The following is a 25,761-nucleotide window of genomic DNA, read 5'->3' on the forward strand; positions in this document are numbered from 1 at the left end:
AGGTAGGGCTGGACTTAGCTGTCTAAAAACAGATGTCTAAAGTAGTTGGAGGTTCCCAAGTGAGGAATTTGTGTTTCTTGGATAATTTTCTGAGAGTGCCCAGTACTGCCCTTGCCAGGCTGCTGACTCCAGGGCTGGAGCAGGTGGGCAAGGGAGCAAGCCTGGTTTGGATCAGCATGGTTTTGTGGGTTTATTGGTTAGCTTATTTGCATTCCTTGAGTTAAATGGTCAATGGAATAATATGTTAGATTTTTTAATCAGTAATTCTTAGTGGTGGAGAATAATTGAGAGCAGTGAGAGAGGGTCAGTGTATAAAGCAGTGGATGCTGAGGTTTTTCATCTGCACTTTGTGTAGTTCTGGACTTTTGTTTGGGACTAGGCTCAGTCTGGTGGTCTGACCTGACTGGTGCCCTGTGCAGGAATTGATTCTGTCTGCACCTCCCACTTCCATGAGGGGATGTAGAACTCTGGTGCATGTGTGGTTTAATCTGTCCTGGAAGGAGTCTAATTTATGTACACCAAAACAACTGAGCTAACAAGCAGTAAATAGGAGTGATTGAAAAGTTTGCTTTCCAACTACATGATAGACATGAACCAAAATCTTAAATTAGAGAAGGGGCATTTGAAGATAGTTCCTTATCTATCTCCAGTAACTTGAATGCTCTTCAAATTTTGACTGAAGTTATATGATATTTTAGATAATCAGTTTATCTCCCCATAAATTTAGAGACAGATGTTATTTGGTGAAAAGGAGAGTATGGACACCTCTGGACTTGTGCACATTTTGAGGCACACTCTCTGACTGACAGATGCCAAGTAGGATCTGCAGATGTGCATAAGCAAACCCAGCCTGGCAGAATCACACAATTATTTCACAATAGCATATTCTGAATTTTGTTTAGTTGCCAATCTCTCCCCATTCTTTGGTGGCACTTCTTCCTCCAATTAAAGGTTCTTTCTCTAGTCATGGGGGATGGAAATTTACCTTAGAAATTAAAGCTGAAGCTTTGGGGAAGATCTCAGTTCTACCACTGAGGCCTTTGGGCAGGAAATTACAGAATAAGATGAGACTGGATATAGAATTGCAAAAGTTGGCAACCTTTACTTGTATATATTACAGGGATACCAGAGCAGTGTTTACAAGTATTGAAAAAGCCAAAAGGTTTTGACATGCCAGCTCTTGACCTTCAAATACAAGCCTTAAGGAAGAGGGTACAGCATGTACACAGGCAGAGCTATTTTAATAATAATTTCCCTTTTTGTGCTCTTGCCCACCTTTGCCTCACTTCTCTTGGTGAGAAAGCTCTCCATAGTAATAATTAGAAAAGCAATATCTCCTCTGGTGCTCTTAACAGCAAGAAAATATCCAAACCCATAAAGAGTCCTGTGTGGATCAAGTCATTGCGTGTGAAATCTTGTGCAAGTGCTACTTGCAGTCTGTTATTCCTGGAAAAAATATTTTGACAGTTAATAATGTAAAGAGTGGGCAAACCATAAATCTGACATGAAATTTATTTGTTCTGCTGCACCATCTGGAAAAGGGCCAGTGTGTTAAATTGGGAACGCTGGTATGAAGTTACCATGATACATCCATCTTGACTATGTGTTGTAAATACTTACTGCTTGGTTAGAAGAACCGAGCAGTCGGCAGAGCACCTGTAGCCTTCTGTCACAAAAGAGAGGGCATCTGGAAATTCCATGGTAAATTACAAATGAAGAAAGCCAAAGGAAATTTTGTAAATAATTCGTTGATGTCAAATTGAGAAGAATCCAATAAGAAATGCAGAGTCTGATTTACTTCTTGTTCCATGTGCTCTGCATCATTACCAAGAGAATGCCAAATATCCTTGTTCAGCAAATACAGAATTCTTGCTATGAGCTTTGTACATCAAACACATGTAAGAATGCATTTCTGACCAGGTTAAGAGAGAGATTTATCAGAACTCTTCTTGCACCAAGATTAGAATCTGAGCTGCTAGTCCATTTATTAATTCTCAGGCAGTCTCCTGTTTTGTCCCAGACTTTTCAGGTTAGGTACATATCTTCTTTTGTCTGAGACAAAAAAAGCTCATACCCTATCTCAGTCAAAAAACAATTTTGCTGGCAATATTAACCACATGCCAGTATATCAATGGAGGTAAATTTTGGTCAGCCTAACTAAAAATGTTAGATTAGGAAAGAAACAGTTCCTAGATGGGGGCTTATCTCATTAAGGCTGTCATGTGCAGAAGAAATTAAAGTAGTTTGGTGTGAGTTGATTTTTTGCTGGTGGTTTTTTTTTTTTTTTTTTTTTTTTTTTTTTTTTTTTTTTTTTTTTTTTTTTTTTTTTTTTTTTTTTTTTTTTTGTGTAGTTGGCATTGCCACAACCATGAATAGAAGGAGGGGTTCATTGTATTGTAAAGCAGGGATGCATTTAAAGGCTTTCTAGTTTTTTTCAATCTTGCAGTGTAATAAATTGGGAAAGTAAATGCAGCTTAATGTCTAGTGCAAGGTCCTGAGTGATGAGATGTCTATATTTATTCCTGGCTCTGATACTGACTCTTGCACTCTTGCATGAGTCATTGCTTTACCTTTGAATGAGATGGCAATGAGAAAAAACACTTTTATCTACATTAAAATATGCAGTGATTTCACAAGTTTAATTCTGTTTTTAAAATAGGTTCTGAAATATTCTGGCAAAATATTGAGAGGAGATATTGTTGTGCTTCAAAAAAGCCAAACCCTCCTAGACTCATACTTGTACTCTAGTACACAAAATAACTCAGATCTTGTGAAAAAACAACATTTCAGCCTTTTAAATGTAACTTACTATAGAATTTTATGTTCATTTTACTGTGTTTTGAAAATGCATTATTTTAGCTCAGATGTTTGTGTAAGCTGAAGATGTGTAAAGACAAATTTAAGGAGGATTAAATAGTGTTATTAAACACTAGTCTGCAGTTAGTAAAAATAATGGTTTGGGCATTACTCTTTTGAATGCTTTCAGTTGTAATGCTGAGCAGGCAATAACCACTTTATATAGATCCTGATTTATATGAATTCTGTGCCATGTGCTTGTGATGACTGCTGGCTGCTGAGCCAGGTGGGTCTGTTGTCTGAGTACAGAGGGTGTCCCACTACAAACTCCACCTGAATGCGCTTCATCTACTGCTTTCTTTGCACTGTATATGCCTTACAGACCAGCTAACAACTTGGTTACAAGAAGTTAGGTAATTGAAAAGCCATGTATCTACTGTGCCTTTTCAAAGACACAATGTGCTAAAAGACACACATCCCAGTATTCTGACTACCACCTCAGAGGGGTTCAATTTTTGGACATTTCAGTCCATTCACTCTAACTGGGAGCCAGTGCTGAAACTAAGGAACAGCTTCTATTTTTTTTCCCTCTCCTTCTTCCCTGTTGATGTTCAAGGACTGGGTTAGAAAATATTCAGATAGAGAGACAAAATGGGCTTAAATTAAAATTTTTAAAACCCACAAGAAAATAGACTGTGGTACTCTTATGGTGTTTTTTTCAGAAGCTATTATTTTGAAGCACCTTTCTGGAGAAAGCCAGGGAGAGACTTCTTCGAAGCTCTCCATTGCACAGTACTTTCCATATGATACATATGACTCTGGAATGGGAAGGACTCATAAATCTTTAACAAATTGAATCCTGCACAGAATTCATAGCATGCTTAAGGGAAGCACGAAATGAGAGTAGCTTATAAACCTGACCTAAATAACCAACAGTGAACCGTAATGTAGACAGAAATTGTCTAGGGGTAACAAAGCTGGCAGAAGTGCTTGCAAACTTATTCTAAATATCAGTTGATTCTACTTCTTCTAATAACCTTCTGAATCTGTCAGCATGGGCCAGGGAAATCTCTTTACAACATATTTATTCCAGTAGGATTCTGAATCTTAGTCAAAGTAGTAGGAGCTGAAGACAATATTGGAAGTGGAAGAAAATTCTGAACTAAAATTGTGGCCTTAAAACTGACCTGTTATATTTTCAGTTTGGTTCTGGCAAATGTAATATCATTTGTACCATGTTATTTCTATGAAAAGCTAATAAAGGAGAGCTGGAAGGGGCTGTGGCAGGCACTGCCTATATGGGAATGACCCCATGGCCAAATTGTAGAATACACTGAAGTGGCACAACTTGGCATAGCAATCAATTTGACATTTTCATTGAACAAGCTGCTACTTCTGTTCTTCTGTTGTGGCTGCTCTGGTTTTTAAGAGGAGTGTCTTGAGCAGATAGAGCCATGTGCAGCACTGGGCAGAGACGTGTGCCCCTGCAAAACCCCACACTGGAGATATCAGCTGGGAGAGGGGACAGCCTTGGCTTGCCTGTCTGCCAGGGATAGGCTGAGACACCCAGGGAGCCCTCAGCCTGCCTGATGCAGGTGGATCAGGAGTGGTCAAGGGAACTGTTTAACATCTCTCCCCTCATGGCTGAGGAAATCTCTAATTTAAACTCACCATTATATTTTAAATGGAAAAATCCCTCTGTAGCCATATACACGATCCACTTCAGCATGGCAGTGTGTTTTATTTTTCTTTCAGTGGGACATTAACAAGCATTTAGAATCAAATGCTGTCTTAAATTTGTTGCTGGCTAGAGGTAGTTCACACATGGCTTCCTAAATTTGGACTACAACGTGAAGAGGAAACTGCAACTTTTTTTTTTTTTATTTGCCTTTGGCAAGGATTTGTGAGGGTAGCTGATGTAAAAGGAACTATATAGAAACAGGAATCTGAGTCTGAAGGAAATGGTGCATTAAAATAACTTCATTATGAGCTGTTGTTACCCTACTTCTTTCCAGAGTGTATCTTCACAATGACCTTTCAGTGACTGATAAACAAAAAAATATTTAAAATAAAAATAAATACTTGATACGCAGCAATGCAGCAGAAAATGGTTGACAAATGCACTGCACGAATAATCTGGCAACAATATTACTTCTGCAAGCTTTGAACAAGCCAATATTCGGGACCATTTTCAACCATGCCTAGGTGAGCCCTTAGTTGTTTTTGAGGTAAGTTAATGTTCATCCTTGCACCTGGAAGTGAACCCAAGAAAAATATGTTTGGAATTAGTCAATAATCAAAACACTTGATGAAAAAAACCTCTCACTGACCATGCTGGTTGTGCAGCTTTGTACAAACATTTATTTTTCCAGGGACTGATGTGTATTGAACGTGGCTGACTGTTCTGCTCTCTTGCTTGTTTTACTCCTCAAGAGTCTCTTGTTCATCTGTTGTGCAAACACTCTTAAGTATCTGTTCTGATCTGTGCTCCTAAGAGTTGCTGCAACTCCCCAAAGCTCTATTGCACAGTTGTTGCTGCCTTTTTATCTTCTTTGTAACTGTTAGGCAACAAGAGACATTTAATGGTCTGATTGAGGCTGAGCCATCCCATTGGTTTTGTGAAAAGGAGTTACTGAGGTTCAAGAGGGCTCGGGGAGTTAGTGGTGTGACTGTGTTTTGTGGCTTATGTCAGGTGATTGCATATGACTCCAATTGTGGTAGTCATCCTTAAAATTATTTTTAATGATTTACTGAAGTTAAGGGAGAAAAAAATAAGAATGTAGCTGAAGAATCTGACATACAAAGTATGAAATGTGTTTTTGACAGGTTTTCTGTAAAAAATAATTTCCTTCCAGCAGAGAAAAAAGTAATTGTAGGAGAATCACTTGGTTGGTATTAAAAGTAGCACAAATAGTGCACTTGGGGAGGAAAAAAATAAGTTTATTTACATGGTTTGGAGCTTCTTTTTGAAGCCTGATCCTGCTTCCTTTTAGATAAACCAAGACCAGAACACACCAATGAGAAGAAGTGTCAGAGTGAAAATATGCCATGATGTTTTCACTTACAGCTCACTGTGGGAAGGCCTGGACCCAGCTCCTAGTTTCAAGAAACACTTGGGGAAATGGAAGGCTTTTACCAGCATTAGACTGCTTAAGACACTGCTCCTATGTGTTCCCTCTAGGATCTGCAGCAGCAGCCAAGTTTTGTGTCTGTAATTTGCAAGGACCTAGGACTGAGTTCTCCTAGGGGACACATCTCTCTTCTGGGTGTCTCACCTTGCCTGGCTGCTCTTCTCTGTAAACCTTCTCAGGAGTGCTCCCAGCCAAAATCTCCCCAGGAAGCCCTGTGAGGCTGAGACGCACCAGCCAGGATTTGTGCTTCTTCCAGTTGTTTTCCACCCAGTGACAACAGCATCATTGCCGGCTGAGGAAACCTCAGTGAGCCTGGCTGCCACCATCTGCTCCACATGGCTGACATTTCTGGTTTTCATCCCACCAGTGCATGCATTTCTGCAGCACACCTTGCTGAGATCAGTCCTGCTTATGCTGTGTGCTTTATCTCCAGCTTGTTGTTGCCTGTGTTTGTAACTCCACAAAGCAATCTGGGACAGATCCTTTCACATGGTGATACACGGGGAATGGGTGCTGTGTAATTGCATTCTTCAACTCTAGTGGGGGTCCTTGAGAACAACTCTACTCAGGGCTTACTTTCCTGCTGTGGCTTAAATACTGCTCCTATGACTTAGAAGGAGTCACAGAGGTGACTTACACATTCACAGCAGGCAGGAGTGGTTTTGTGCTGGGTATTTGACAATCTATAGCCCGTGGTGGCCTCTTACAGGGAGAGTGGGGCTGGTTATGCACCAAACACTCCAGCTTTCTCAGTCTGGAAAGTAATGCTGTAGGGCCCTCTTGTGGGAAGAGAGCAGCAGCCCTGCCTGCTGTGGATGTGTAAGTCACCTCTGTGTCAGTCACCTCTCAGCTCTGTGCTGAGAGCAATGCCCCCGTGCCTCTCCTTTTGGAGAGTGGTATTGGGCAGTGTTGTGTGACAGCACCAGCAACTTTGTCGGTGCTCAAATCTGACTCCACCTGCAAGCCTGGAAAAGGGAAAGGTTTCTATTTATAAACTCCAGCCCGCGGCTGCTGACCTCTTCAGCTCTGTCCTTGATTTTTCAGAGTGCATTTTTCTTTACCCTGGTCCAGGATGCCAGCTCCTAAACCCAACCTCTCTTATCCATTCAGCTAGGCCTTATAGGGTGGCACTTTACCCATGTGTGGATGAGTTGAGTCTATGACGTGGTCATACCATGATCTGGGGACCTGCTACATCCCCTTCTCTCTCCCAGCTTCTCTTCATAGTTCCTCAACCCCTAGCCCAGCTGTACTCCCACCAAGGATGGGAGCTCTGTGCCTCACCTACTTGCAACATGCCTTCTCCCTCTGCCACTTAGGTCCTGGCTCAGAAGGACTCTGCCATGACTTCCTGGAGGCTTTAAACACTTTCTGTATCTTTGTGCTTGCTTCAAGGAAAGGGAGGCCTCACCATGGCCTGGAGTGTTATCTGTGTGTTCAGAGGAGCTGTGAGCTGGCTGAGAGCGGTGAAGGATGCTGGAGCTGGGACCCACAGGGAGGCAGAATTAGGCAGGCACCTGCTTTCTGTCAGATCTGGGGACAGGAGATGTCAGGTTTTAGCTGCTGAGCATGCCTGAAGAGTCAGTGAGAGGAGTGGGTCTGGTTTCCCTCTGGGCAGGCAGTGGCAGGAGCTGGATGTTGGACCTTTGTACGGAACCACATGAAGGTGGCCAATGGAGTGGTGACAGGCAAGGCGTGACTGCAATTCCAAAATCTTTGACCCAAGCCTTGCAGAGCTCCCCAGCACAAAACTTCCATGCTGATCATCCCAAGAATATTTGAGTGTCTTACTCTCTTAGTCACATCCAGGATGTCTGGACCTTTTCCTATAGACCAAGATCCATTTCTGACATCAAAGCAGCCTTTGGGGAAGGATGATAACTATTTTCCATTCAGCTCTCTGACTGCTGAATGGTACAAGAACAAAGCAAAACGATAACCAACCCATCTAAAGCTCAAGTTAGGAGAAAGATAATTGTCATTTTTATTGCTAAATTGATAGGTGTTTGCATATTTTCAGCTTCTCTTCTCATGTCTGTCCATATCTGCCTGTTCTGTCACAGCTTTATGACCTTAGGCATCCCATCTATTTAGCAGTAGCAATCCTAAATTACATTCCAATAACACACTTTCTTTAATACAGAAAATTAAACCTTTATGCTATGGTTATCTCAAATATGTAACCTAATTATACATAAACCAATGAAGAAAATTCTTGGAATTAGTTACATTACTGCAAAATCTAAGAACGAAAAATATCAGAAATGAAATACTGTGAGTATACTTGGAAAATGTTACATGTAATTAACCTCCAATTTCAGAAAAATTGATGCAATATGAGTTTTTATCCTTCTAAGATTACTTTCTAGACTTCCATTTTATTTTTTTTTCTGATGTCAAAAATGACTGATTTGGATTAATTTTTCATGCACAAATAGTCAAACTCATAAATGAGTGTGAGCCAATGTTGTAGTTAGATCTTTTATTGGTTTATTAAAAATGTTATTTATGTGTTTTAAAATCCACTTCACCTTAATACAGAAAATTTCTAGATAAAGGATTGTCTGAATATTCCCTCCTTGCCACTGTTTTGGGAGGATGTAGAAGCTAAAGAGATGCCTTTAAAAGAATTGATGAAAATTGGCAAGCTATTGATAATTTGGAGAGGAATTGTTCAAGAGAGTTTATTTATTATAAGAAATTTTGGTGGCTTTATATGGATTTACAAGGCTTTGAGGAGAAAACCCTGTGTTTTAGCAGAATATGTTATCCTTGCCATGGAATTCAGGAGAACAGAAACTGTGAACACAAGGTTTTATAGTTTAAAGTAATGCTGGGTGGGAGTGTGCTGAGAGTTTTGAGGGGAATTTGCTGCTTTGGGGACAAAAGGTGTTGATGATCTATGGATGAAGCCTATTGAACCCGGAGCACTGAACTGCACTGTGTGTGCTGCTGATGTGGGCCCTGAACTTCACAAACTGGAATAAGAGTCCAAAAAACAGCAAAAGCTTTGTCACCTCCAGTAACAAAGAAATATGAATCACAAGATCTGGAGCTAGCACAGGACCTCAGTAAAAATCTAGTAATGTTACACCAAAACCTGTTGCTGCCTGGCTGCTTCTCTTAATTGTCTTGTTTGTGAGATTACTATGAAAATAAATTAAAAAAATAATCCTTCATTTCTCATGTGGTCTGCTAAAAGTAAAATTTTAGATTCTAAAAAAAGTAACATGACTTAGGAGACTAGTGCTATTTGAATTAGCAGAAAACTGTAGGAAGAAGGATCAGGCAGCCTACTGCTCTGGGGACAATAATTTACAGTACTGCAAAATCCCAGATCTTTATAGTTTTCATAGAGTCTTACATTTATTTTGTGTGATGTGTAAAGTATTAGAAGAAGAAACTCAATTTATCTTAATTCCATTCTCTTCCTTAAGGACAAAGGGTGCTTTGAGTTCACATAACATTTTAGTCAAAGCACATTGTGGAAATCAAATAGAATTTAACTTTCACAGCATCCTTTGAACTGTTCACTGAGGTCCTGTGCTAACTCCATGTCTTGTGACCTGTATCTCTTTGTTGCTGAAGGAAGTACACTTACAGAGCTGAAAAAATATTTTGTTATTTCTTTCTGCAATTAGTTCTTTGCTAGGCCTGCTTTACACCTAAAAGACAATGGCAAAGCTTTAAGATTCCTGTTGGTCTTGTTCCACCTTATGCCTTGCTGGAAGAATCCCCCAGTTTTCCAGGCTGCTGGTAGTAATTCACTTTGTGTGTCCTTTTCAGCCATCCCAAGTGTCTAGAGTTGTATTCCAAATCTGTGGTTATAATGAAGATCTATATTATGTAGCTGTTCACGTATCATCTTGGAGTCTGTGTTCTTCTCTTTATCTGTGCCCTTAGCTCTGTTATTCTGTTGTTTGAGCTAGTTCTTCTAGTTCATAAATATGTGCAAAAGGGTAACAGAAACAGTATTCGGTATTCACTAAGTGCCATCTCATAAATACTAAAAATACTACTAAAATACTAAAAAATACTAAAATACTACTTGGAATACATTCTAACACACAGTATATGCTCTTTAATCTACTATCAATGATCAGTTAGAATTTCTCAAATCCATACCTCATTCCATATATTCATATATATTTAGAGCCAGCACAGCAAAGGTCTAAAAGTGTGTCCAAACCAAAACTTGGCAAGGCGGCAGCACCACCCAGAGGTTGTGGAGCTGTCTTGGAACAAGTGAATGCTATGCTGGAAGCAGGAGAGTCACGGCAGTGCCTGTCTCCTGGGGATGTCTCAGCTCTGTTGGGGACACGTGTGTTACACTTGTCACAATGTTTCTGGAATCTGGCACATCCCCTGATCATTCCCACTAATTTGTTCAGAGTAGTCTAGGTAGTGCTATATAACCTTGTAGGTATGATTTCCATGGATGTATTCTCCTTCCTACACCCCAAACCTAAACTATGCCTTATTGGGCTAAGGTGGGATATTCCTGTCTGATTTTCAGCATTCCATCTTAGTACATGCAATCCTTCACTGCTGAAATTAGTTGGTGCTTCAGTGTTGATTTCCACTGGGGAAAAACCAAGGATCCCACCAGAGTGACTGCAATATTGCTTTAAGATAGGTAGCTGCAGGCAGTGTGATTTGGAAGAACAAATTTGAGCAGACAGGGGTTAGATCAATATCTGAAGGATGATTATCTTGGTCAGCACAGTATTTTCCATAGCCTAATGCAATCCAAACAATCTCTAAATATATCACAGACTGTGAAATTTCAATTCCTCTCCTGTCAGCCTGTTCATGTGAAGATGGATGACATGCCTGATGAAGACAAGGGCCTGATCCTGCTGCTGTTGAAGTAACTAATAAATCACCCATTAACTTCAGAGAATCCCCAAAAGAAGCAAATTGCTCATTTAAACAGAGGTGGTAAATCCTTTATAGGTGTAATGGGCTCACAGCAGCTGCAATGTGCACAGGCCTCCTCCCCAAAGGACAGGAATATGTCTGAAAGCTTCTGGAAATTAAAAACAAGTCAAAATGAAATATAGATGATTCTCAGAATGGGAAGCTGCTATTTTAGATAACCCTTGAGTAGGACAGACAGCAAAGGAACTCTGTGAAAGCTGCTTATTGCAACATTTTTCTGTGGGGATATATGTTCACATATGTGTGCACTGCACCCTCTGGCCAGGTGTGTGCTCAGAGGAGTGAGGGACTGCTGGACAGCAAAATGTTCATCTGGGATGACATAAAGTTAAAGAATGAGAATAATGGACAAAATTTGGCTTTCTCATCGAGAAGAATTTTCCCTGAGACTCAGTTGTGTTTTTTTAAGGAAAGGTGACCATCAAGACGGAGGACTCAGACCCCTGGGTGTTCAAGGAGGGTGCAAACTGGGACCAAGTTTTGGGATAGTGTCCCTGGGATATCTCTACCTCTGGGAAGAAATATTTCTCTTGGTACAGGTGCAATCCCCCAGCCAGAATTATAATAAGGTTCCACCACAAACTCGCTGCAGATCTGCCCAGCAGGTTATAGGCTGGAACTGTAATTCCAACTCCAGCCACCTTTGCTTTACTCTCAATGTAATCACATACATAATACACATATGAGCCTCTAACTTTATTGCAATGAATAAATGTTTTTTCAAAGTGAAAAAATTAAGAGCATCCATATAATAGAGGTTAAACTTTCAGGTATTAATAAATCTTTTAAAATGCATCTTTTAAATAAAAACTTTAAAACTCTTTTGCATTTCTCACAGGTTATTGGGGGTATTTATTCTGGCTATTACTACATTAATAATTTAAACCTCTGCTTTTACTGTGGCCTGTTATTTAAAACTTGAAAGAGCTAGAAACAACTTTAGATGCCTGTAAGGCTTCAACAGATATTTTCCTTATCACAACAATACAGTCTTTTTTAATTCTCAGTTCCCAAATGTTATGAAATATTGCCAAATCAAGCAAGATTTAAAAAGAAGAAAGTTGAACTGAAATCTCAACTGGGATATACCAGTCACTATTCACCTTTTTTGTATATTCGAGTGACTAAAAAATGGATTTAAGAGAAGTGAACCAGATAAGTTGGCCAAATCATTAATTAAAAAAAAGAAAAAAAAAAGGGCATTAGAAAAAAACCAAGAATAATAGCTACATTATTCCTTTGTAATTCACAGCACAAAAGTTCCTCAGGCTGGGTCCTGTACTCACAAATTCAGGGGCAACTTTACCATTTGTTCAGTGCTAAGAGGATGAAACCTCCTCAGGCGCCTCTGAAATCTACTAAGATAAGGCAAATATCAAATAAAAATATTTTCATTCCAATAAGGATTTAGAAATAGATGAAGCATTTTCCAGTACTGTTTGTTCAGAGAAATGGACTTGCAGCCTTGCTAACTCTCTTAGGCATCCAGGGCTCATCCCCTGTGCTGGGCTCATCTTGGTCTTCAGGAAAAGCTGATGTTTCCAGTGATTACTGGATGGGGAAAAATAATAAAGAGGAACTTGAGGTTGGTTGTAGAGGGGCTCAAGGTGGCCCCATGACTTCTAAATAAGAACATTTTCCTTTGCTCCTGGTCAGGAGGGTGAAATGGTCCTGTCTGGGGGCAATTGGGCTGCTAGTTCACTAAAATGTGTTACCTGCTCTGGGCAAGATCAGTATTCTGGTTTGAAATAAACTGGTTTTATTTGGAAAATTGAAACTCACTTTTAAGTGAAGACATTTTGATTTTAAACAATCTGCCATTGTTTAAGAATGGACTTGGTGCACTGGTAATGATTTGTCTATTTAGCTACAGTTTACATTAATTTTACTTTGGTTTTGCAAAAAGATTAAATCAAATTGTCCATATCTCCCACGTTTTGGATTATGTTCCATGCATGCTGTTATTTCTACAATGACATTTAGGTGATGTCATGCCTGCTTTGTTCTTTGGGCATTCTTCCTCACATCTGGTATTTTGGGAAGAACTTAACATTCACTGAACAGGAATAAATTACTCTAACATCTAATTCTTCTTGTACAACTTTAGGCTCTTGATCCTGTGAGGATTTATTCAAACGCTTGCTTTCATGTACAATGGATTATCCCACAGAACTTCAAAATGAATAAAGTTATGCTTATGCATAAATGCTAGAAGGATTTGTATCTAAATAATGAAACTAAATACTGACAGTATACAATTATCCATAAGATTCAGCTATAGACACAGCAGAATTCATCTCCAAAATAAATGCAGGAAATGGAATAGAATGGAAAAGTCTGTGAGAGTATTTTTACTTTGCCTCATTTACAGCAATTTTGCACTGTTAGTAATAACCAAATTGGTAATCTAAATTGCCTGCTGCTTGTGCTATAGATGAACTCTGGCACATAATGTGGTTTCTGCATCCACTTAGGCACTTAATATTGTGAATAGATGTTAAAAGTGGAAGAGGGGTGGAAAAAAAGACATCTCAGTAATTTCAGTGCCCTTTGGAGACCCCAATTTATTGTTACCAGCCATCCGTTGCTTTAAGAAAATTAGTAAGCATGATTGTCACCCTATACACCATCTATTGCCTTCACAATGACTACAACTTTGCCAGTCTAGATGTATTTGTCACTTACATATTGTCAGTCATCAGGTATTACATCAATTTAGGTTTATTCGGAGTTGGACAAATTACAGAATTTCAAGTTGGCAGACAATAGTAATCATTGCTCAAAAATATCAAATGAGCTGGAACTTCGAAAAGAAAAATTGCTCACAGAGGTCCCATGGTGTGAAAGAAAGTGGTGTTTCTGCTTCTTTTCCAACTGCCAAGAGAGGAGTGTTAGTTGAATGCACAGGCTCCAGAGGTCTCCAGATTGACTGTCCTCCAAATTCCCTGGGCAGGATAAAAGACTCCTCGGTTTCTGGATCATCTCTTCTGCTTTTAGGGCTTGTATGGTAGGCTGTGAAGCTTTAAAGATCAAGGAATTGATTTTCTTTCCTGGAATAGTCCAGCAGAACTCGTGCAGCCGCTTCCAGCTCCAGCACCCTGTTTCTGCCATCTGAAGGTGTGAACATGGAGACCTGTGGCTGGAGCCAGGACATCCTGGTCCCCAGTGAGCCCAGTTCCCAGCACTGCCCTCTCCCATCCCGGCTCCACTCTAGGGAGCCATGTCCGGGGAGCTCCCACCTGCCCTGGGGACCCAAGGGAGCCCAAGGTCTCCAAGGGGCTGGAGGGCAGGGCTGGGGAGGTGTGCGTGCCTCAGTCTCTCCACCTTCCTGTAGAAGCCTTGAGTCCTCGCCATTCCTTTCTGAAGCCATGCAAGTTTCTGTGGGAGAGATGCCTCAGGCCGACCAAGAGTGTCAGAGACTTGAGGAGTTTCAGCTGAAATATTTCCATCAAATGTGAGCTTTTTAAATAAATTTCAAGAAAACTGTTTTGACCTGTTCTAGCAAGGGTATGGGGTAGAAGGCTAGTACAGACTCAGAAAATGCATTCTAGAAAAAAGAAAATAATATGATTTTCAAAAACCCCACTGTATCAAGTTAGCAAGGGTGAAGTTGTTTTTGGTTTTTTGTTTGTTTGTTTGGTTTTTTTTTTTGTTTTTTTTTTTTTTTTAATAGGAACCAGTTACAGGCAACAAAGTGCTTCCTGTTTAAAAACAACATGTACAAAGACCAAGCATTTCTAAGCAATAAACTATATTGAAATTGATGGTTAACCCAAATGTCTTGAAGACAGCTTGAAGACAGAATGTATATGATGCTATTAATGGTTTGTTAACTTTCTAGAAATTAAAGGTATTTAGAGATATTTTGTATTTCTAATCTCTACTTGACTTAGAATTTTTGAACCAAGGTAAAACTAACCAGAAGGTTACTTTCTTGGGTATTTGATAAGAAGAAGCAGGAGGCTTGGTGGGTTTCTCAGGTTAGGTCTCTGAAGTTTTGGGCTCACAGCTCAAGCTGATCAAGCCATGAGGCCACTGAGGCTGAAGGTTCTGTGTGATGGGTCAGCTCAGAGCACAGACGAGGCAGATGTGTGTTCCTCCCTGATCACTCGTGAACCTCATTCATCTAGGTAATCTTAAATTCTCTGAGTTCTCTCTGATTTGCTCTTTCTTTAATCTGTCACTAGGTGGGCTGCAGTGGTTTACCATGGGCTTGCTCTCTGTTGAGAGCCAGATGTGTGGGTCAAACCATACAGGTATTATTTCTTGATACCTTTTGTTCCTGGCTTTTCCTTTTTTCCTGAGGGTAGAAATACCATTTCCATGACCCTCCTCAGACTATCTAATAGATACATATTTCCTCTTACCCTAGTTGCTAATTGTATCTGTGTTGATTTTCATGCCTTTGTGTGCTTCTCCCTTGTCCTTGTCTTTAGCTGTTTGAGTTATGCTTTGCTCTTTGGTTCCTCTTTATACTTCAAGTTACTGAGAACTGATTCAGCTGAGTATCTCCTGTTTCCTTTGCTTTTTCTGCTTTTGTCTTTGCTTCAGGATACTTTATTCCAATGCTTCTTATTCTCTCTTTCCTTTACAGGTATTCCTATAGAATGTTAACTGCCAGCTTCCTGAATTTATTCTGCTGATTTTTTCCTGAAGGCTTTTATTCTATATATCATCTACATGAGATCCCCTAACCCTTCCTAGTCACTCTAACCTCCTGCCTACAACTTTCATGACTTCCCTGCTGGTGAAAAGCAGATCTAAAAAAAGCCTGTTTTCTAAAATTTACCCATAACACCTGCTGGGAAATCTGGGGGAGATTCTTCAAAACCAATAGAGATGTATGTGAGTAAATGAATGTAAGTACAGATCACAGTCTGATTTTCTTTATGTATTTACATATTAAAGGCAGTATTAAAAGGGAATTTGTAGTAAGCAGCACTTGCAATTTTTTTTGCATCCCATCCTAAGCTGGCATCTGAATCAACGAAAGATGCCCTAAAAGTGCCCGTTTCTTACCAGAAAGTACAAAGCAAGCCATGGGTTGCTAGTTCATTGTATTATTTCCTTATTTTAGGAGATAAGAGGCTAATATACCAATTTCCATGCCAAGTATATAATTTATTAATAAAACTTTGAAAGCTTTTGTTGACCCTCTGACTTTTGTCATTTCTCTGACCACAAGGAATCTTAGGAATTCCCACCTTAGGAGTGGGGATGACACATGTATGCCTGGGGGAAAAGTCCCATTAGCACCAAGCCTTGTGTTTTGCATGACTCAGTTTGCTGTAGAGAAAGCAAAAACTTCATCCATCCAGTGCCAGGTTTACTGAAGACGTCCACTAATCTCCCTGTGTGTTGGTTCAGTGGTTGCAGTTCATTTCTCATGGGTCAGGTACTGTTCTCAAAGGTCTCCTTGACCTTTTGATGGTCATGTTGCTGTGTGAAATGTCGTAGAAAATAAAACATGGTGGTTACCTGCAGTTGTCCTCTTCTCAGCATTTCTGTCCATCTGGAAGAGAAGGTCAAGGCTTCTCCAGATTAGTTGTTCTATACTACTCTGATTTCTTCATTTATGTCTGATTAATTTCCATGCTGAAGGTACTGATTCTTGTGTTCAACAGGTCCTTTGAGCTTACACAAGCCATATTTAAGGGGAGAGCCAAAAGCCATTACCATGTTGATCCCATGGCTGTTGTCAGTGTTGGAACAAGTTCCATTTGAATATAATTTCTTCTTAGCACAAGGACTCACGTCTTGGGAACAAACCCAAGTCCTGTCAGACTGTAAGACAATTGGCTTTTCTGCTTACACTGTAATTAATGCTATTGAAATCTCAGAAAAGAAAGCAGAGAAAGCACAAAACATTCAAGTTTAGAACTAGCCACCTTTCTTTCATTGCTTATCTCAAGGGATGTGAATCCACTAGAAATAAGGTTCCAGGTGCCAAAACCAATAAAAATGAAGACTTTAAGGTCTAGCCAAATTGTGGTTAAAGTTATTTCTCTGTGGATCACACTTAGTCATTAATTTTAAGGCTGGACATTGTCCAAACTCTGTGGTTTCTTTGCAACAAGGGGTAAGATCCCAGTGATTAGATGGCTTACATTTCGCTATTTTTTCCAACTTATGCAGTTGAATGAAAATTAGAATTTCATAATTCCATTTATTTCTGATGGAAAAACAAAAGAAAACTCTAAACCTGTTGAAAATGGACAAAAGCATTCAAAATAGAGCAAAGCAGTTTAGATGACAGAAATCAGTATAGCTTAATGGTTTGATCGTGTATATGTTATGTGGTCTTCTAGGATTTTCATCTTTATAGGTAGAAAAATGCTGTGGTTAATTGCTTTCAACATAATTAAAGTCACACAAAAGTAATTTTATTTCAGTGAGGATTGCCAGGAAAAGATGGGTCTTTTGGAGAACATAGATCAAGCAGCACATTTAAAGCTTGTACTTTTGTACAAAACGTTGTGTGAAGTGTTATATTCTTCAGAGACATTTGCATAAAGAACTAATTTTAAAAAAATTACAAAACCCCAACAGAACTCCTTAAAAAAAAGACAAAATCCCAGCAGAACTGTGTGCTTCCATAACACAAGTAATCCTTTATGAAAGACTCTCCATAAAATTAGTCATATTAGATACTGATGAAAAGCAAAAGGAAGGCTTATACTTACTTTAATTTTATTTTTTTTTTTAATACACTGAACCGTTTTGCAAACTTTAAAAGAATATGGTGAAGAGAAATACAGGTCTATGTTAAGAAATGTGGCAATTTAATGACAAAATTACTTTACAGATTATTTTAGTATAGGCTTTTTTGGAAAGACCAAAGTTATCTTAAACTTATGTTTAAAAGCCTGAGATATCTTACTCAGGATTTTTTCAAAAATATTCCTTGATGACTTCTTCCAATCCTTATATTGTATGAGAAAATGGCTTTTAAAGTCTTCTAAAGATATTCGGTCACATTAAATATAGGCTAAAATACTAAGGTTTTACTCAGAAAATTGATCACTGCAACGTAAAGAGCATCTTTATGTATATTTAGTATATTTACCCTTCTTATACGCCTAAACTCTTATATTCATAAACATTTCTTAGTAGTTGCTGATGACCCCTACTGCGGAAAGGACCTTCCACAAAGAAGGTCTTGATCTGACTACAGTGGATTTCTGCACAAGAGGCCTCCTGGTCCTGCTGAAATCAGTGTTTAAATTCCCACCCAATTCAGATGAACCCTCAGAAAAACCTGGGATGGTTTTTGGGGAGTCTGTACATTCAGGGTACACTGAATGCCACAAGCACCACAAGCAAGCAGCAGCATAACTTGGATTACTCTGGACAAATTTGTAGGCTTGCCCTGTCCTCTCCCATTTTAAAGAAAATTCAGAGGTGTCTCCTTTCCTTGCAAAGTCATACCTGAGATCACTGCACTGCTGTAAATCCCCCAGATACCACTAGGCCAAAACTGGTATACTGGTATGGCACCACTGCCAACCTCCCCTGCCCCTGTATCTGCCTGGGCTGTCCTCACCTTCCCTTGGGCTGATGCCTGGTCAGCAGCTCCACAAGATTTCCATGTTGTAGATATTCCATAGCTGTGCCACTCACTCTAATGGAGGCTGCCCCAGAGTCTTTCCCACTGCCCACATCCCCTCTATTCCTGAAAAATTACCTCAACTCAAACAGATTGAGTTGAATTTGGATTCTCATGCTCAGCCTTGAACAGGCAGACTTCAGCTGGACTAAGGAAGATCTTTTATATCTTTGCTGTATCTCTGGTGGTATTATTTTCTTCTTTTTTTTTAGCCTCATAGTAATTTAAAAACTGGAAAAAAAGGTCATAGCTATTATTACACATCACATAATATGCAAAGTATCCTCTACAAAGCAGTTCAAATACTTCTGTATATCTGTCAAGTGCTTGACTGTTTTTTAAGAACTGTTATAGCCTGGGAAATAATGGCTGGGTATTTTTAAATATTTTATTCACTTGATTGTCTAGGAAGAAGTTTTTTATGTAAAATAACTGTATAAAGTTATTTTACTGTCACTATAGACTATAAAATACATTCAAAGTAAACTGGACTAAATTATTTTGGGCATAAAAACAGGAAGTAGACTTTTATTTTCAAGGGGGACCCTTACAGACCAGAGCTTGATCCTGTCAGTGTATTGGTTTTGAACTTATAGGACCATATGGAACTCCCTATAAGGTGAGGCTACAGGTCATTTGAGTAATTTTTTATTTTCATTTTCCAGGAAAATAGGGAAGTCTTGAACAGCTTTCCTTTTAGTGCTTTCTAAAGGAACCAATAATTTAGCTAAATAATTTGGGAAATATTTGCTCACCTAGGCTTCAAGAGCTGCAGGTTTTGAGTTCCCCTCTTGCAGAAGCTCCCTCACAGATACTTGTAAATACCAGATAAAACTGGTGTCAGCCTTTTTGGTTTTGCTTTTAAGTTTGTATATCTCTGTTACTGAGCAGATTGTAATACCCAGTTGATGCTGAGCCATTTTTTCCAGCACTTATTTTGTGAGTTGGAACAATATGACTAGAGGATGGAAAGTTGAACAACTCTATAATACAGACTCACACTGGATGATTTATGAGCCATGTGTGGGGTAAGATTTTAGAGAAATATAAATTATACCTGTTCCTCATGTTAACTTCTTTTAATGCTTCCCACATGTTACTATGACAACATTCATGGGATATATATTTTAATTTCTGTTGCACAGAGGAAGTGTGTCAGGTCTGCACATTTCTCTAGATTTTATGGCTGAGTGCTGTGTCTAATGCAGGTTGTAAATCTTCTTGGAAAAATATATAAGAGAGTTTTCATCACAGTGGATCTCCTGGTAATTCTGAAGCTTTTAATAAGCATAGTTTAAATTTAAAAAGAACATTTACACCCCCTGTGATATGGAGACTTCTAAAGCGGAGGAAGCAAATGCTGTGCAGAAAAGCAGGAGCTTCATGCTAACAATTGCTGAATGTGTTGCATAGTTAAACACATTGTTAAAACCCTTATTTCAATAAAACTGTAAAAAATATCTTGTGGCCAATATTTAATTTCCTGTTTTCCATCTAGTGGGTACAGGACACTTTTTAAAATTTTTGTTTCTTACGCAGAAAATCTGTTTAAAAGTTTTTATAGTCCTGTAAACACAGTTTCCGTAAGACTAGAAGGGTTTTCATGACAGTGAAATTTTCCTTAAAAATTAAATGTAAAAACTAGATGGAAATTTCTGAATTGGGTTAGACAATCTCAGTTTCTGCACCACAAGCTATTGTTCTACATGGCAATTAGTTTGCATATGCATCTGAAACCAGTGCTGAGAAAAGTGACAGTGAATTGTGCTGATAAGTGGTTTAATGGAATTATTCAGCAGGCCAAAACTCATTAATCACAGGGAACAGTCTCCCTGTGATACTTCAATGTATAGTTAAACAAGACTCCATTCATTTATTTACTTTCCAATGTAATTTTTTTTAATCAGAGTGGGAACATTTACTGCACAGATTCCAGTGAAAAGTAAAATCTACTCCAAATCACGAAGTTACAACTAAAACAAAATTACCCGCAAAGAATGAAAACTTTTAGTAATTTCCTGTAATTTCCCCAGCAAATTAAATTTTTGCCTTGCAGTACTGCTATAAAAACATCACTCCCATCTCACATATACCAAGTGGGACTCCCTATATGAAGGTGCCATTCTCACTTTTCCTGTTTTAACACACCTATGTTTATAAAGGAAAGGGTAAAATCCACATCTCTATAGCCTTCTTCTTCCAGCCTGTTTTTTATATCACTCTCATCTTGTCCTTGTAGCTGTTGTAGCTTTTCCACTTGAACAGCTAATAATTCAGTGGAATATTCATTTGCTTAGGACAAATGGCTGCAGCTGTTAATTTATATTCATTTATCCTATTGACTATACTGTTATAATGGTACATAGGTCCAAGTATTTTGCTTGTGTTTGGTGCCTACAGCTCATGCTGTGCTACACCTCTGGGCATATTGTTGCAGCTGGGTTCTGTTTGATGATAACTTTATCATTTATTGTACAGTTGTAGCTTTTTTAAAAAGTGTGTCTTGGGGGAAATTTACACCCTAGAAATTTCGGACTGATGTAGTTAGCAAGTGGCTTTCTGAATTCCCCAAAACAGTTCCCACCTGACCTTCCACCAGTGGGAAGTGCTATAGCTTGCAGATTATCTGATGCTTCCCCACTGGACCACAACAGCTCAGAGGGCCACCTGGGAAGCTGAGTGAGCTCCCACACTCTGCCCATTGCTGCTTGGAGAACAGCTGCTGTTGGCAGGAATAACAAATTCTGAGTGCAGCTAACCCACTGCCAAGCTAGGGCAGAGCTTTTTTAAAAGACTGCACTTTTTCTGGGATCTCCTGTTTGACATGGACTATTAGGAAAGTTGCCTCCTGGAGTCCACCAGGGTATGAGCAGAAATTAGTGCCCTCGTTTCTTCACAATGCCAGCTGCCGGGACATGCTTCCTTTGTCCTCTGCACCAACGATATGACAGTATAAATCATTCCATGGCCTTCTTTCAGTTTATGCCTGGCCTGTTTGGATTGTTGCAGGTGTTCCAAGTTCATCCTAGACTCTGAGATTTTTTTTTCCCCTCATTTGAAAAGTTATACAAGCTTCCTTATGCAATTCTTCTTCATTGGGTTATACCAGATCAACTGACAAGTCAGGATGGGAGAAAACTTTGCCCAGAATTTCACAGTTTCTTCATAAGGATATAGATACTAATTTTGCATGTGATTATCAGTCCAAGCATGCCAGGTTCACGTAAAGGGCCCGAATATGTTCAACCCTCTGCCTGACAAACCCAGACCCAAATTGCAAGTGTCTGCCAAAGCACAAAGGGCAGATTTAACTGGGAGAACTCGAGTCAGTTCTGTTAATCCTGCCTGTAGAGAACTTTTATAGGCATAGCTGGAAAGGGAACAAAATTTTGTTAGGGCTGTTTCAGCACTTGTGTTGAGGAAACACTGGGGATAAGTTTGCACATATATCCTAATGGAGTTGTTGCAAAAAACAATGGTGCTTTTAACTGTATTAAATGGTGTAGAAATAAAAAAGGTGAAATGAATGAATATACTGATGTATATTTTCCCTGAAGAATGTGCTGAAATTGTAAACTACATTATGATATATATTTCTGTTTTTTCTAAGGGAACATTCAAACATATGATATTACTGCTAAGCATTTCTCAGCTGTCCTTAGTGTATATCACACAGCTTTCATTTGGCAGAGAAATAGGAACAGGGAGAAGTAAACTTCAGTCAGTTTGTCATATTGTCCATGGTGGAAAGAAAATTTCCAAAGCATGTAAGAGATATTGGTGAAACACTTAATTGGAAATCTGTTGTAATTATTCCCTGTCCCTCATTTACCATGGGTGTGCAACAAGAAACCTTCATTGCTGGTATTTCAGAATGTTCATGTTCCTCTACAGCATGGTGGTAGGGAAACGAAGGCACACGAAGGCACATGAAGTTTTAGCAAATATAATTGCTTTCATGAGGTTCCATGTATTAGTGTCAAGTGCAGTGCCAGCTATCTTAACTCCTTGTTTAGCTCTCCTGCTTAGCACTATAGCCACACCAAGCTGAATGGATGTTCCCCTTTTCTGGTTCTGCAGCCCCAGCAGCCCTAGGAGCCACCAAAATTTGTAGAGGAAGTCAGTTGTAAATGCCAGGTACAAAACTTTCTAAGGCACAGTATGAGTATTTTTGTTCAGAACATGCTTAAATTCAAAGAAACAGAAAAAGCACTGTATGCATTTGTTTGACACTGAAACTTAGGTAGAATGTGGGAAAATGAGAAGGACCTCAATGAAGAGCAAGTTTAAGCACAGATCAGAAATAGAAAGTAATAAAACCAGAAGGATCATTCCAAAACAGAGAGTTCCTTGCTTTTGTAGACAGGGTATGGATTACAGTGGGAGATGGTAGGTAAGTACCTCACAGAGACTGAAGGAAAATAAAAAATAAGATTTTTTATATCTCTCAAAGATATGTTTGGCAGTAGTGGTTTTAGATTTGATGCAATAATTTTTCAAAAATCCGTGAGCAAAGCAAATTGATTTGTAATGTGATAGAGTCACCAGAACCATCAACACATTTACACCATATGACTTTTCCTCAGCTGATAACACTGTAACTTATAGTGGATTTTGGCTGAACTCAATGCAGAAAAGAAGACAAAGGTTGGAAAGCAAATGGAAAGGAGTCCAACATAATGAAAACACATCTGCATCCAAGTTTGGATGCTGAGTAGAAGTATGGGGAGACTAAAAAAGCCCACATCTATCTTGACAGTAAGCTTGAGAGATGTGTTCAGGGACCTAAGTGTGACTTCTGGTTGAAGGAACCTTAGCATTAAGATCTGCATAAGAGTAGCCAAGCAGCTTTAATTTTTTTTCTGCTAATGTTTGTTGGCTTAACTAAGATCTCCCTGAATTGTATCTGTCCTGCTTTCACAGCAGAATTTTCCAGTGCCAAGCATCTAACTTGATGTTACAGCTGGGAAATTAATTGTCTAAAACAGTCTCAGTGGATTTGGTTGGTGGGAAGATATCTTAACTGACCAACAGATGAGAAAGAGGTTGTCCATCTGTGCCCTGGATTATGGATTAGGTGTCTCAATGAGACTGCCACTGAGAAGTCCAATGCATTTCCTGCACTTTGAGGTCTAAATTGGGGTTTGGATTTAGATGAATGACTCACTGTTTCTAAAATGCTGGCTTGTGGCTGACACTGATACACTGACCTAGTGGTGCACACCCCAGAGGAGGAAGACTTGTCTTCCATTCTTTGTTCAGCCTTTAGAAGTTTAAGTATGCAGATATCATCTAAATTCAAATCAGCATCTTAGATATTCAGTCTTGCTGAAGTCATGTTGAAATGCTGCCAACAGCATCAGGTTCATGCCAAAGAGACCTTCATTCTAATTCTGTCTCCTCAGATTGTTTTGTTCACTGAGCATTTAAAACAAGAAGAAGCTACTAAATGTCCGAGTAGAGAGAGTGATAAGTGCTGTTCTCAGCAGTTGGTATTGGGACTGTGGGTGACATGGACAGTGGGATCCAGGGCACTCTCAGCAAGTTTGCCATGGACACCAAGGCACCACCACCTGAGAGGTGAGCCTGTGCAAACTTCATGAAGTTCAAAAAGGTCAAGTGCAAGGTCCTGCACCTGGGCTGGGGCAACCCCAAGTATGAATGCAGGCAGGGTGGAGCATGGATTGGAAGCAGTCCTGAGGAGAAAGACTTGGAGTGTTGGTGGACTAGAAGCACAACATGAGCTGGCAGTGTGCTCCTGCAGTCCAGAAAGCCAAACTTTTCCTGGGCTACATCAAAAGCAGAGTGAGCAGCAGGTGAGGGAGGGGATTCTGCCCCTCGACTCTGCCCTTGTGAGACTCCACCTGCAGTGCTGTGTCCAGCTCTGGGGTCCCCAGCACAGGAGGAACATGGACTTGTTGGAGTCCAGAGGAAGTCCTGAATATGATCAGAAGAGTTAGAGCACCTCTCCTATGAGGACAGGGGCGAAACTTGGGACTGTCCAGCCTGGAGAAGAGAAGGCTCCACAAACACCTTTGAGCACTGTCCAGTACCTAAAGAGGCCTACAAGGAAGATGGAGAGGCACTTTCTTAAGAGACATGTAGTATTAAGGAGTAATGTCTTCACACTGAAATAAAATAGCTTTATGTTAGAAATTAGAAATAAATTCTCTGGGCATTAGAACAAATTATCCAGAGAAGCTGTGGATGTCCCATCCCTGTCAGTGCTCAAAACCAAGCTGGATGGGGCTTTGAATAACCTGGTCTGGTGAAAGGTGTCCCTGCTCATGGCAGCGGAGTTGGAGCTACATGCTCCTTAAGGCCCTTTCCAATCCAAACCATTCTGTGATAAAGAAAACTTTCAAACCAAGTGCCCTGAGGCATCTTGAGATCAATCTTACCTGAGTATTCCTGTGCTTCCAGTATTGTGTTCACCTGAAAAAAAATGGAAATCTTTGCTATCTTCTTTGTCATTTTGTAAATAGGATTACTTAACAGGTTTCTGTAGTGTTCAGAGTTCCTAATATCGTGTGGCCATCATTATTTCTACAAGGGATAGAGGGAGCAAGCATTTCATGATATGGACATTAATACTAGTGCCTCCTTTAAAGGAAACTGCTAAAATACATCCAGATTTGACTCATAATGAGATGTAAATTCACTCTATTGAATTATTGCATGCTCAGGGTTGGGTTTTTTGTTTCTGGTTTTTTTTTTTTTTTTTTTGGTTGGTTGGTTGGGGGGGGTGTTCGTGTGTTTTTGTTTTGTTCTGTTTGTTTGTTTGCATTTGGTTTGGGTTTTTGTTTGTTTATTTTTTTGAGAAACTCCAGATGGCAGGATGGAGAGTTTGCAATGTTTTTATTAAAATTGGTCGAGACTGTTCTGATGATAATATTAAATGCCTGACATGTCTAATGCTGCTGGTATTGCCAATGTGAAGGCATTAGTTGTCAGTTTATAAGATAATTTTAGTTTAGTTCATTTCTATGTCAAAACTCTTAAATTATACTGATACACCATGGTGAGAGATACCTTAGAAACTCTCATGAAAGATTCATTTCATGTAGTTCAAACTTTGAGAAAACAAGAAATTATTTTTTCTGTTCTGTACACTGCAGAATTTTGTTGACACTATGTATTAAAATTACTAAATAACTGCAAAAATGTATTACTACAAGTCATAATTTCTGTTCAAAGGTATCCTGTTTCCTGTCCAAAGCAGTGAAGCAGAAACGTGACTGTGAATGTCAACTAAATCTGATATGACACATATCATTGTCTAGGCAA

General features: G+C 39.4%; 1 long non-coding RNA gene across 1 annotated transcript in view; it reads left to right on the forward strand.

Moving 5' to 3' along the window:
- Positions 1–25,761, forward strand: part of LOC136371380 (uncharacterized) — a 107,238-nt gene that overhangs the window by 19,822 nt on the left and 61,655 nt on the right. Inside the window, exon 2 of the long non-coding RNA XR_010745333.1 lies at positions 2,255–2,345. This is a non-coding gene — a long non-coding RNA (uncharacterized lncRNA). The remainder of the gene's footprint in view (positions 1–2,254; positions 2,346–25,761) is intronic.

Source organism: Sylvia atricapilla, chromosome 1 (assembly GCF_009819655.1).
Source record: "Sylvia atricapilla isolate bSylAtr1 chromosome 1, bSylAtr1.pri, whole genome shotgun sequence".
Taxonomy (NCBI): Eukaryota; Metazoa; Chordata; class Aves; order Passeriformes; family Sylviidae; genus Sylvia; species Sylvia atricapilla.